The sequence below is a fragment of the Artibeus jamaicensis genome, unplaced genomic scaffold, assembly GCF_021234435.1.
Source record: "Artibeus jamaicensis isolate MK-2021 breed Jamaican fruit bat unplaced genomic scaffold, CSHL_Jam_final contig_490, whole genome shotgun sequence".
Taxonomy (NCBI): Eukaryota; Metazoa; Chordata; class Mammalia; order Chiroptera; family Phyllostomidae; genus Artibeus; species Artibeus jamaicensis.
In genome coordinates, this window is record NW_026521861.1 from 21,750,096 (window position 1) to 21,763,074 (window position 12,979).

The following is a 12,979-nucleotide window of genomic DNA, read 5'->3' on the forward strand; positions in this document are numbered from 1 at the left end:
AGTGTAGGGACACACAGAGGCCCTCACACATTTGTAGCACGTGCACTGGGGGGAAGCCACTGGCAACCGCTGTTGGGGATCGTGAGCGCCCACGTGTGTGTCCTCGATGGCAGCAGACACAGCGCAGTGGGGGGTGGCCATGGGGGTGGGAACGCCCCACCTTCCACCCTGTTTGGCTTGGACCTAAAACCCCACCAACAGCAAAGTTACAGGGAAATTAAGAGCAGTCGTGTTGGGCACTCCAGAGCCGATAGGGTGTGTGCATGTGGGTGTGTCCGTGGTAGGTAGATGCTAGGTAGGTGATAGGCAGGTAGGTAGGTAGATGGATGACCGATAAACGCTGCTTGATCTCGGGGAATTGGGTCTCACGACCGACTAGGCGGGCAAGTCCAGCATCTTCGGGGCAGGCTGTGTGGAGACCGGGGTAGGGCTGGCGTTGCAGCCTCAGTCGGAGGCCGCCTGGCGGCAGGGCGCTCTCTTCCCAGGGGCCCTGGGCTCTCTCTCCCAAAGCCTGCAGCTGACCGAGCGAGACCCCGCCCCCTTTACTGGCAGGCTGCTGGCTTAAGTGTCGGCCTCGCCTGTGGTGTGCCCTCACCGTGGCCTAGGTCCTCGGACAGGAACCTGGGCAGCGTGGCCCAGACAGGTCGGCAGGAAAGGGACCGTCACAGCGGTCTGCGAATGCACTGTCTCTGGGACGGCTGGAGTTCAGAAAAGCAGGAGTTTCTGTGCATGTTTTCTCAGGTAGAAACCTTTTCTTGATCAGAAAGGTAGTAACATACACTCACGTATTTAACCATAAACAGAGTGAAGAGCAGAGAGGAAAGAGGAAAAGAGCCCCCCCCCGTGCCCCCCCGGGGAGCCGCTGTCCCCTCTGAGCAAGCAGGTGCACACGCGTGTGCCCAGCACACGTGCCCCCGCACAAGGCGGCGGTGCACACACCGTGGTCCTCTGCCCTCTCCCAGCGGCGCCCTGAGCCCGGGAGGTGAGTGTGGGTGTCTGTCACCCTTCTTAACGGCTGCTGCAGGTCCATGGAAGCTAGCGGTCATCAGTGAGGCCACCGTCGGCGCGACCTTGGCTGCTCAGGTCGGTTCACTGCGATAGGAACACCTTTTGTCACAGATGTGTAATGACCTGCGTGGGACGCACTTCCTGGAAAGGCATGTCCGAGCTCGGGGCGCACCTGCCGGACTGGGGCTCCTGTTCAGCGGGCTGGGGGTCCCCGTGCTGCAAAGAGCATGCTTCTAAGTCTCGTGTTTGGGACCGGCTGCGTGGGATGGGCTGTTCACTGCTGTTTCCGGGCTGGGGTCCTTGGAACTGGACAGTCCTCGGAGACCTGTCCTTCCCCTGGTGACATCAAAGCCCTCTGCTCTGTCCGGCTGACGGTCATGAGGAGAACGGAGCAAAGACGAGAGAATGACGTTCCTGTAAGTCAAGTCAGGAAAAGCAGGGGTCTGCAGCCCAGCTCGCTCCACCCAGTGAAGCTCTCATTTAGGATCGAGGGGCCATAAAGTGCTTCCCAGACGAGAAGAAACTCAAGAAGTTCATCATCTTCAAGTCCTTATTATATGAGATGCTATAGGGACTGATTTAAGAAAAAGAAGACCAAAGCCATGAACAGTAAAATGGCAACAAATATGTATCAACAACTGAGTCTAAAAAATAAACTAGGCAAAGAACAGAGATAGAAACACGGATACGGAGGGCATTCCAATGGTTGTTAGATGGGAGGGGGTGCGGGAATGGGCGAGGAGGTGCGGGGATTAGGAGGTGCAGGCAGGGAGTTATAGAATACCCACGGGGGTGCAAAGTCCCCAGGAAATGGAGCAGCCCCAGAACTTATACACAGGACCCTGGGACGTGAACAATGGTTCGGGGGGTTGCCTGAGAGAGTGTGGGGTGCTGGGTGGAGGGGAGCAAAGGGGGAAAGAGCAGGATAACTGTAATAGCATAATCATCAAGAAATAACTAAAATTTTTCAATAAAAAAGGATGGCATCCCTTTGTCAGAATACAGCATGGTGCCCACTGTGTACTCCGTGTTCTGCCTTCGGCGCGGAGGCCAGAGCTGGTGCTGGGGGGGCAGGTTGGAGAGACCACTGGGTGGGATGGTGAGTTGTTGAGCTGTGGCCCCTGGGGGTGGGAGCCACTGCTAGAGAGGGGGTCCGGTGGTCAGCAGCACCTCTTCAGGCAGGACTGCAGCCCTGGGCGGAGGCATCGGCCGGCCGGCAGTGGACAGCGGGGATGAGGGTGGAAGAGATGTACGTGCTCCGTCCTCGGAGGAGGGCCAGGCCGGGAGAGAAGCTGAGGGTGTGTAGCTGAACCAGGGCGTCCCCTGAAGACAGAAGCCCCCTTTGAGCATGAATTGTGCCCGTCGTTGCAGATTTGTTTGCTCCTCTCAGTCCGAGTCTCCTAACATGCGAAGCTCAGCGTTGCTGCCCACAGCCAGGAGGACTCCTCTTCAGGCGGTGGTGGCCGGCCGGCCTCTGGGGGTCCGATCTCCAACCCTGCACAGGCAGCAGTCCCCCCCCCCCCAGTGGTGCCCGGGAACATGCGGAACCCTGAGGCTGGCTCACTGCTCTCTTTGTGTCCTCTCACCCCCACGCTATCCCACAGGCCATGTGGGGCTGACTGTGTACAGGTGGCTGGCACACAGTGGGAGCTCTGTAAAGGTTTGTGACTTGACGTGGTGGTCCGGGGGTGGTCACGGTCGCCCCAGCACAGCCCCCGTCTGTCCTTTCTGGCTGGTGCCGCAGGTGGGTGGCCTGGGCAGTGCGGATCAGAGCGTCCATGTGGGGACGGCGCTGGGAGTCCCTGGGTGCTGAGGCTGATGGGGACCTGAACTGTGTTTGCATGAACTGGCAGATGTACATTTAAGCTTCTCCGCAGGTCCAGCAGGGGGCGCAGCCTGACTCGTGCTCATTCCAGCACTGAGGACGCCCCTCTGTCTGACGGGACCATGAGATTGTGCACATGTGAGTCATGCTTCTCCGAGGAGGGGGCTCCCTGTTCGTGCACAAGCCGAGTCCTGTCCCCCACCCTGCGAAGAGCTTCCTCCTCGACTTCCTTCAACTCCACCTACACACCGGGCTGCCGCTGTTCCCAAGGGCACCACACTCTTCCCTCCACCCACACCCCACCCCTTTCCTCCTCGTGTCTGTGCCTTCAAGGCTTGTCTCAAAGGCCACCTCCTCCATGCTGCCCTCCCAGATCACCACACCAAGGCTTTCAGAGGCTCTGAGGGATGCGTGTCTGCCCCACAAGCCTAAGGCAGGACCAGCGTCCGGCCCGTCCACTCCCCCTTCCCGGCGACACCCCGCAGGGCTTCCGGTTTGAGCTCCATTTTGACTTTCTGGATGGTGGCTGTGCAGGTTGCACTGGAAACTCAGTGCCTGCAGCTCATCGTTTGAATCCTCAGATTCGCTCCCCCGCGTGCCCACCCCTCCTCCCACCAGGGGGCACTCGGCAGGAGCGCACGGGCAGTCGGGAAAACCTCGGGCTTCCTGCCTGGAGGCTGCTGTTGCCTGCAGGCGTCTCTGTCCCCCGCCCCCGCCCCCCAGCCCTCCGGAGTGGAGTTCCATTGGGATAGAAAGTTGGACCACACGGGGAGGTGCCGTACCGTTTCTGGGAGGCAGACACCTGTCGCCTGTGCACTCTCCACACCTGCCCCCCTGCTCCTGGGGGTGTGAGGAGGAAAGAGGACAAGGTCTCCTGGGCTCCCCCTGCTGGCCGCCTGGGGGGTGGGGCAGAGCGTCAGACCTGGGGCTGAGAGGAGACAGGAGCTGGGGCTGGAGAGCTCTGATGGAGAAGCCGGGACTGCAGGGCAGGGACGCAGCCCTGGTGTGACTGCGGTGGGTGTGAGCACACGTGAGTGTATGTGCGCGTGAGCAGGTGTGCCTCCTGAGGGCAGGCCAGGCAGGCTGAGCCCTCACAGGTCCTGGAGAAGGGAGCCTCCTTCCTCACCCGGCGCCTGCCTTGCTCAGGGGGCTCAGCCGCCAATACAGACCACACCCAGTCTCCCGTCCTTCCCCAGCCGCTGTGGACGTGGAGGGGGAACACGGACGGTACAGCACCGTGGGGGGAAGAGCGTGGGGACATGGGAAGGTGCGCCGAGCAGAGATTCTCGGGTGGTCCCCACCCACAGCTTGGCCGACTGGGGACACCCAGAGTGTCACCGTCTCGGCGCGGATCCTGAGCCTCACACAAAGTCGCCTCCTACCGATTGTTGTTAGTGCTACCGGGCCGTTGTGATGATTTTCTCTTTAAAGTAGAAAATGAGTACTTTCCAGCCGGGATGGGGATGGCCCGCTCTCTCCTGTGTCTGTTCTCCCGCCTCCTACCTCCCCTGCTGTCCCAGGACGGGGGTCCCCAAGGCCAGTGGGGAAGCAGAGGGCCCCGCCGTGGCCCGCTCCCCTCAGACAGGGAGTACGGCGTTTACCAGTTCCAGGCGAGTGGGCCTAAGGAAATCGTCCCCTAACAAACAGGGGCTGAAAACAGCCCTGAGAAGAAGACGTGCCTTGCATACGTGACCAATAATGCAAACACAAGCCGGCAGCCAGGAAACAGGCTGAGCTGTGGTGCAGGTCCCTTCAGCAGCCGCATTAGTGGTGCGTCAGCCTGCAGGACTGGGGGCTCTGACAGCGTGGCCGGAGGAGGGTGTGCGAGCCGCGGGTCTGCACCCCGTTCGTTTGGGAAAACTAACGGAACTGAGAGAGAGTTTTCATAGAATAACATGCATCCGTTCCGGGATCAGTAGGTGGGTTTTGACCGTTCCCTGGCCGTCACCCCCGGGATCCAGTCGGGGGGCTTCAGCACCTCGGAGAGCTCCGCGCTGCCTCCGGTCTCGCTTCTGTTACTCATTGCGAGTCCCGCCCAAATGGAGCAGGCCATTCATCTTCCCTGCTTGGCTCCTCAGCTCAGCCTGATGACTCGGAGGTGCGCTCACGGGGTGTGCGTGGGCAGACGAACCCTTTTTTATTGCTCAGTCGTGCTGCCGCGTGTGGCTGCGTCACACTTGTTTGCACGCTCACCTGTTGAGGGGAGTGTGGGTCATCTGCAGGTCTTTCTCTGTGGCGGCATCTGGGCTCACTTCGGACTGTGGGTGTGTGCGGGTGCTCTCCCTCGGAAAATCTCAGCCACCCGCCGGGTGTCCTGCAGTGTCACTCAAGTCCTACCTGCAGAGGGCGTCATGCTCCACGTGGGAAGGAGGCTCAGCCCCTGGATGCCCCACTTCAGGTGCAAGCTCAGGTCGTCACCTGTGCTTCTGACCAACGTGGATACTGGAGGCTCCCGTGACCCCTGCTCAGGTGCCGCCCTGTGCGGGCCTGGCCCACAGGACTCAGGGAGGCGGCTGCTCACAGGGCTGCAGGGTTACTATCAAAGGTGGCGGAGCCAGGGAGATGCCCAGGGCACGGCAGGCGGAGAGCAGCCCAGAGCTTCCACGCCCAGCATCTCTGCCTGTTCACCCCAAAACTCTCTGCACCCCAACCTCCGGGTTTGTATACAGACTCAGAACAAAGGCACAACTGATAAAACCATCAGCCACTGGGCTCTTCCCCCATCTGAGGTGGGAAAAGTGGGGCTAAAGGCTCCGACCCCCTCGAGACAGGGTCTCTGGCTCCCTGCCACCACCCGACGTTCCCCAGGGGCCACCTGTCACCGGTCACGGCATTCACACGCAGGGAGGCAGCCATGCCTCAGAGGCTGGAGGGGTTTCTAGGTGTCATGTGTCTCTCTAGAAAGTAAAACTTTATTTCTGATGACATTCGATTTTCATTTCCTTTTCCTTTTGTTCTTGATGTTTGAGTTCTAGGAAAACCTCTACGAGGAACTCCCAAGGACTGTCTCCCAGAAGGGCTTTAGTTCTGGCTGCTGCATTTGGACCCAGTCACGTGTTCATTTCTGGGGTCCCTGGCTGAGGAAAACAGGAACATCGACAAGGCAGAGTCGCAGGAAGTGGGGGCATTTCCCACGCCGACGTCACTCGAAGCGATGCTTTCGCTAGAGGAAGACACGAGCTCAGCTGCGTCTCAGCCTGAGCACGGGGTTCGGGGATGCACACCCGTGTGCCCCGGAGGGCTCGCTCCAGATGTGCGGCCCGGGAGAGAGACGCACGTGTGAGAGTGCCCTGGGTCCCCTCCTGCCGGTTCTGTCCGTGTGTCTCTGTGACAGGGTGTGACCCGGGTGGGGTCACACTTCCGCCACCTGCAGCCACAGGCCGCAGGAGTCACCACAGTCCCTGCACGGCCCCTGCCCTGGCCTTTCTCTGTCGTTTCAGGCAGAGGCTCGTTTTTGCTTCTTGTCAGGGTCCCAAGTGCAGAGTTTCTGTTTTGTGGTTGTATTTGCACCTCCAGGGGACGGCAGATTCGCACGCAGTCCTAGGAAACAGAGACGAGAGGCCCCGCTTCCTTGCCCCGTGGTGGCGTCCTGCAGAACCACGGCGCCAAACCACAGCCAGGGTGTTCACACCGACACAGCCGTGCTGTGGGACATTCCCGTCACCACACCGGTCCCTCATGTGTCCCCCCACTCCCACCCCCAGCCACCAGTAACCTGTCGTCCGATTCTGTGACTTTGCCGTCGGAGGGACACTCGCCAGCGGGCCCTGCAGTCGGAACCTCCGGGACTGGCTCTCCAGAGGCTCACGCGGTGCGTGTCACCCGTCATGCCCCGTGTTGTTGCACTGCACCCGTGGCACTGCCACGTGTTCCAGCCGTCCACCCACCGCAGGACAGTCGGAGCCCTGCCCGGCCTTCGTCTGTCGTGGCGGAGATGCTGTCAACACTGTCTTGGGTCTCCATCTGGACAGCAGCCTTCACTTTCCTGAGGTGGTGGCCCGGAGTTCAGCCGCTGGGTCACGTGTTTCGTCTTTATGGACGTTTCGTTTCCATGGAAACTGCCAAAATGTGGGCCACAGTGCTGCGCCATTGTTACAGGAACCCAGTGTCTCAAGACTCCAGGCAGCACTTGGCGGCCTCACTAGTTTTAGGCTTTCACTGGGGGGAGTGGTGCCCCGTGTGGCTCTCATTTGCGCTCCCCCGTGGCTGGCGGGGGCGCGTCTTTGCTCGGCGCCTTGGCCAGGGGCGCCCCCTCTCAGGTACAGGGTCTCTTCCTGCCTCCTGCTCGTCCCCTAATTAGTGTGACAGTCCTCTCTGCACTTCAGGCCCGCTGGTCCTCTGTCAGACGGGCTGTTTACAACTGTCCTCCCCTGGTCCCCAGCTCGTCCTGCGTCCCGTTCACAGGGCCTTTCCAGAGCAGCCGTTTTCGTCCGGGTGAAGTTCAGTCTGTTGATCTTCTCTCTGGGTCATGGTTTTGGTGTCACGTCTGAGATCCGCACGCCTCGTCCCAGACCAGGATTTCTCCTTACGTATTATTTCCTAAAAGTCCTGACGGTTCCGCACCTTACGTCTGTTAGTGTTCACAGCTGCTTCCTCTCTGAGGCCCGAGGCACAGGCCGGCGGCCCTCCTCTGCTCCCGCTGACCGCCCTGGCCAAAAAGCCCGTCACGCCTTTTCCACACGATGGCTCTGGTAGCACTTAGGTGTCTTTAACTCCGTTCAAAACAATTTTGTTAGATTGTATTGTGACGGCTGTCACATCAGAGCACATTTAAAGAAATCTTACCAAAATTGGTGGATTTTTGTGCAGCCATTTTGACGTTGAAAATACACAACATTTTCGGCATATCGTGCTGTATTATTTCCAGAAAGTTAAAAAAGCAACTGAAACGCAGAAAAGGAGCTGTGTGGTGAAAGGGGAGGTGCTGTGACTGATCGAATGTGTCAGAGTGGTTGGCGATCGCTCTCCGGGGCCAGGAGCTCCTCACATGTTGCCCAAACATCTCTCTGCTGTGGGGCGGTCTCCTGCATGGAAGATGTTCCGTGCACGGACTGACGCCCAGAGGTGCTGTGAGTGGCAAGTGGAGGGCGGGGAGGGAGCCCTGTGCCCACGGTCCTCCTCTGAGACACACAGGGTGTCAGGCGACTTCCCCAAACACAGCAGGGACCGTCTTTGTGGGGACTTTCCCTGGTCTTCACCTGGAACTCGCCTCCTTCAGAACCCCTCCTGGGACTCTGTGCTTGCCTCTGTTTGAATGGCGGAGGCGGTTCTAGCTGACCGTTGCCCTTCTCCTTCGGTTCCCACATCTGCTGCCTCAGCCGGGACTTTGGGACACAAACCCAGTCCCCCCAGAGCCCAGGACTGTCCGGGCTGTTCCTGTCTGTCTGCTCCCCTTGAGACGTGGTCTGGATTTGCCCAGAGACTGGACACGGTTCCTGCTCTCAAGCTTATACGTGTGGCTTGAACTTGTCCTGCCAGCCCGATGAGGCTGGGCCTGCTTGTAAAAATGCCCTGTGGTAGAGATGGGGGGGCACAGCCTGTGACCGCGAGGGTCCTGGGGCCCTCGCTCCCCTAGTGTGGGCTGTCAACCCCTGAGCTGTTGGTCTTCTCCAGGCAACGAAGGGCACCCGCAGGCCCGGCCCAGGAGCAGACACTGCCTGGGGTGTCCCCGGCTGGCCGGCCATCCTCCCAGCACAGCCCGGCAGAGCGGAGGCACCGGTGCATGTGCAGGGATCGCCCTGGTCACAGAGCGCGTGCGGGCTCACATCTGCGTGCGCTCTGGTCCCATCTTGCCTGTGACCCTGCCGGGGACTCATCGCAGGCAAAGAAAATCAGCTGGTGTTGCCGTGGAGAGGGGAGCCCCGCCCCGCAATGATGGAGCAAAGGCGTCCGGGGAAGGCTCCGCTGGTGGGGGAGCGGTGCTGAGGGAAGAGCTAGGAGCCTTCTGGCAGGGAGCCCCAGACAGGGGCCTCCTTCCCTCCCCCCCGGTGGGCGCGCACACTGGCCCCACCTTCGGGACTGACGGCTCTCTGCCCCGGAGCTGGGGCCCATCAGCAGGGCTGCCCCCCTCCCAGCCAGAGCTCTGCTCTGGGCAGTGGCTCTTGAACACTCACCTATTGACGTTTCTCCACTGTGACAGCAGAGTTTAAAACTGATATCTTTAAGGTTAATATTTTTACCTAAAAACTAAAAGCATTTTCCTGCAAAACAGATTTCTCCATGGCTGCAGGAAAACCCGTTTTAAAGGCACTTGAAAACCCTGTGTTTTGCTTTGTGTTTTTCAACTGCAGATGAATTTATAATTAAAATGCCCTTGGAAAGGATAGGGCCTGCTGGGTTTGTTTTGCTCACAAGTGAAGAAAGAGTTCGGGGCAAACGGTGGTTCACCGGGGCCGCCGGGGTCGCATCACTGCTCGGTTCGGTGACTGGTGCCGCCAACTTTACCAGTGGGTCTGAGGCTGTGTTGCTGCCTTTCGGGGTCGGAGAACAGGTTCACGGTCCGTGGTCTGCGCAGACTCTGGGCTGCGGTGTCCGTCCCGGGGGAAATGGCAGTGTGCGGACCCCGCCGGCTTCCGCTCTCCGGCCACCTGGGACTTGGGGAAACCACTTCATTTTATGACGAGTGTGGGTTCCGGTTGACTGAGGGCCCCTAGCCCTGCATTTGTTTAATTAATATTAACGAAGGTCGGTGATTAATATGTGCCCCGAAATATAGGGAAATGGGTGTGAGTCAGATGAGTGTTTCACAGCCCAACATCAAGGGCATGGGTGTGATGACCTCGGAGAATGAGACCACGTGACAAGCCAGGGACAGTGCAGGCTCAACACTGGGCCTGAGACCTGTCCTGTGGCTGGTTCCGTCTCTCTCGTGCGCTGATGGGCAGCTGGGCACCAGTGCTGGTCTCCATCCGTCCGAGGACCTCAGGCTGTTTCCTGAGAGTCTGTGCCTGTTGCAGTGGCTAAGTAGCCAGCCCCAGGGGCGGCGGGCTGCAGGGGCCCCTCCTCACCCCCACGCCGTCCTGCAGGTGCACTGACCACCCCTCAGGGAGCCGGCGCCCCGGCACGGGTCGGGGCTCCCCTGTGCACACCAGGCTCTCCTGCCCGAGGCCGGCGGGGGATTCCAAGGCGTGTGCCTGCTCTGGGCAGGGAGAGCTAACTAGGTTTCATTCGCAAATTTCAGAACCAACTCCTGGAAAACCTGGCAGACCTGCGAGGACAGCTAGGCTGCTCCTGTGCACCTGCCCCGCCCCCGGCCGATGCCGGGCTGATGCGTGACGAGTGTCTTTCATCGCGGGGACAGCAGAATCCTGTCGCCTTGGCTCTGTTAGTCTTTGATCATCAAAATGAACACCTGATCCCGCATTTCACTCATCGCCGAAATGAGCCTTTCGATCTTTAATGCCCGAAGCTAACTGCCTTCAGAGAACCCTGATTTCACGGCAGGCTCTGAGCAGAAGCTGGCTGAAGCCACGGCCTCTACAGGGTACTGGGAGGGGTGGGGAGACCAGGGTGTGGCAGGTGAGAGCGGGCCCTCCTGGGGCCCCAGCAGGGAGGGTGGAGGGTGGGGGCAGCAGGGAGACCCCCATGGAGTGGGGAGGCCTGGCTCTGTTTCTTGCTGCAGCAGCCTGATCAGCAGGTAACCGGGCCGTCAGCCAACGTGTGGGGTGAACATGAAGCTTTGGGGGCCCAGGGGCTCCCAAAGAGGTGTCTGCTGGAACCACACAAGGTGACCTCATTGGAAAGAAGGCTCTTTGCAGCTATAGCAAGGCCAGGACACCAAGGCAGGGGCGTCGTGGGTGAGGGCAGGCCATTGATGCGAGGCGAGTCCCCGAACAAGATGAAGGAGGAAGACGAGATGCGGCAGAGGAGGCCGTGGGATGATGGCCGAGGGGGCTGGGCAACGTGCCACACGCCGGGGGGAGGGGGAGCCGCCGCCGCTGAGCCGGAAGAGGCGAGCAGGGACTGTCTCCCAGAGCCCATGGAGGGGCTGCCATCTGAGGACACTGTGACCTTGACCTTTGACCTTCTGAACCACGAGAGAATAAAAGCTGCCCTTGCCAGCCCCCAGGTTTAGTGGTTTGTCACGGCGCTCTGGGAAACTGCCTACTTCTCCCTTCGCTGTCCCTTTCCCTGCTGCGGTTCAGCTGGTGGCCGAGGTCCTGTGTCCTGACCACCCTCTCCTTCCTTCGTCCTCTCTGGTGAGGAGCCGGGGCCCAGCTGCGGGTGACAGGCTGCCGGAGGTGGGGACAGGGGGGTGCCCAGGGCTCTGACTCGCAGCCTGAAGATCGGTGCCGTGGCTGGGACGGGCTCAGGAGACTGAGGTGGTGATGGGGGGCCCCGCGTGCCTCCCCTCCCCTGCAGCCGGGGAGCTGACAGACACCCAGGCCGGCCGCTCGCCAGGTCAAATCCTCTTTCTGCTTCCGGGCTCTGCCGGTCACTGGACGATTGGTTCATGGGCCTCAACTTTTGCCACCGATTTGAGCAAGTTCTCCGTTGGTGGTCGTTCTGGGTCCCTGTTCGGTGCCTTTTGGCAACGGCAAGCTGCCTGTCCATCCTCACGACACCCCTGTGATGGGCAGGGGGTGGTCCTGGCTCCCGGTCTTCAGGTGGGGCGACGCACACCTGGGAGCTGCTGGTCCTGCTGGGGGGTCCAGGGCTCGGAGGGAGGGCGGGGGCAAGGGCACGTTCATCTCCAGGTGCGGCCGCTCGGCACCCGGCCCACCCCGTGCCTGGAAGTGGGGAGCCCGACTCCCCGTTTGCCATCTCTCCCGGCTGCGTCTTGCTCCTCCAACGCCTGGCTGGCCTGCATTTGCATACAGGTCCGGGTGCTCCTCCGGGCCGCACTTAATTACAGGGGCCTGAGGATGAGGGCCCACCGCCCTGCCGGGTGGCGCCCCCTCCGCCTGTTCGCCCGGGGACGTAGGCCTGTTCATTCCGGTATTAATAGGGATGGGAAACTTCACAGGTTTGATGAAATTAAGACTGTCTTGGTGGCTGGCAAAACTCAGACAGGGACCAAAACACGTCGGCCTGTGCATTTGAAGACGGGGAAGCAGAGAAGCACGTGGCCTGGTGCGGGACTGGAGCCCTAATGGATCTCAAACCAGCCAGCTCGCTGCGGCGTCCCTGTTCAGAGGCGCCCCGCCCAGCCTAATGGGGTCGGGCCCTGCTCTGAGTCGCTGTGGGTGCTGATTAAAGCTCTCAGTCAGACGCTCTTCCTGGGAGCAGGTCAGCCCGTGGCTGCGACAGGGAGCGCAAGCAGGACCACGGGCTGCAGGGGCTCTGTCGGCCCAGATCAGTGACACCCACAGTGCCGCCGTGGTGGGGCTCGGGTGGGTGCAGCGCCCTTCTGCAGGGACCCAGAGACCCCAGCACCACCTCAGGAGACAGACCAGCTGCTCATTCTGAATCCTCTTTCCCGCCTGCGCGTGGGGCCAGAGTCCAGCTCATTTGTCTCGGGCTCTGCAGAGAGTGGGGCTGCCGAGCGCACGGCTCCTCTTCCCCCGGAGATGGGAGACGACACAGTTAGGCAGGAGCTCGAGTTTGGGGGCGTCCAGAGTGGGAACATGCATGCGGCCAGCAGCGACTGGGTCTCACTGTGTGTCTTGGGGCTCTGCGGCCTTCAGGAAGCAATCAGTGAGCAGCCCCGGGCTGGCGTGGGCAGCACTGAGTGGAGAGAAACCAGCCTCGGACACACTCGGCGCACACTCAGGGCGCAGAGGTGTGCAGGGTGCCCAGGGCGACGTGCTTGGCTAGGAGTCAGGGGACCTGGCGATGCTCTTAGGCCAGTGGAGGCTGTCTCTCTCCCTGGCAGCTGTGACATGGGGCTCGGGCCTCCAGCCTCAGGATGGGAAGCAAGGCTGGGCGCAGGCTGCGTCCACCAGCCCCAGACCTCGGGTCCCTCCCACTGTCCGAGGGGTGGGTAGTGGGCCGAGCGGTTAGAGCAGGGAACCTGGACACCCCGACCTGGCTCTGAATCCGTCTGAAGTGGAAACTCACACTCACGGGAGAGGCCTGGGCGTGTGCATCCACTGGGGGGCTGTCCGGGGCAGAGCTCCTCTGCCTCACGAAGCTGAGCCCGGACCCCCGCCTGGGAGGCACAGCTGGGCTCCGTCCCAGCCAGAATGGGGCGACCCCCAGCTCAGA